Source organism: Sinocyclocheilus grahami, unplaced genomic scaffold (assembly GCF_001515645.1).
Source record: "Sinocyclocheilus grahami isolate Dianchi unplaced genomic scaffold, SAMN03320097.WGS_v1.1 scaffold9823.1, whole genome shotgun sequence".
In the NCBI taxonomy this organism is placed as follows: domain Eukaryota; kingdom Metazoa; phylum Chordata; class Actinopteri; order Cypriniformes; family Cyprinidae; genus Sinocyclocheilus; species Sinocyclocheilus grahami.
The window spans coordinates 26,962-27,349 of NW_015512875.1; positions in this window are offsets into that span (position 1 = coordinate 26,962).

Consider the following 388-nt stretch of genomic DNA (forward strand, 5'->3'; position numbering starts at 1 on the left):
CTGATTATTGAAGAAAAGTCATAATTCATCCACAGAAATAAAGTGAAGCCAATTTGTAGTACCAGTACCCTTTTTTTTTGCATTTGTAAAGATGTCTGGACATATTATTATTACAATCAGCATGAATAAGATTCATTACAAAAATAACTTCTACTTTTAAGCTTTTAATGGTTTCTGGTGAAGTATGACCCTCACGAGCTTCACCCGAATATCTTTCAGTGTTGTCGTTCACTTCCAGATGCTCCGTTCAGATGTGGGTCAGTTTACTGACACGCCGAACTCCTGCAGCGCCTCAGAAACCCGTCGTGAAAGATCTCTCGCTTGTCCAGCAGCAGCTTTTGCTGTCATATCTCTCTCTCTCTCTCTCTCTCTCTCTCTCTCTCTCTCT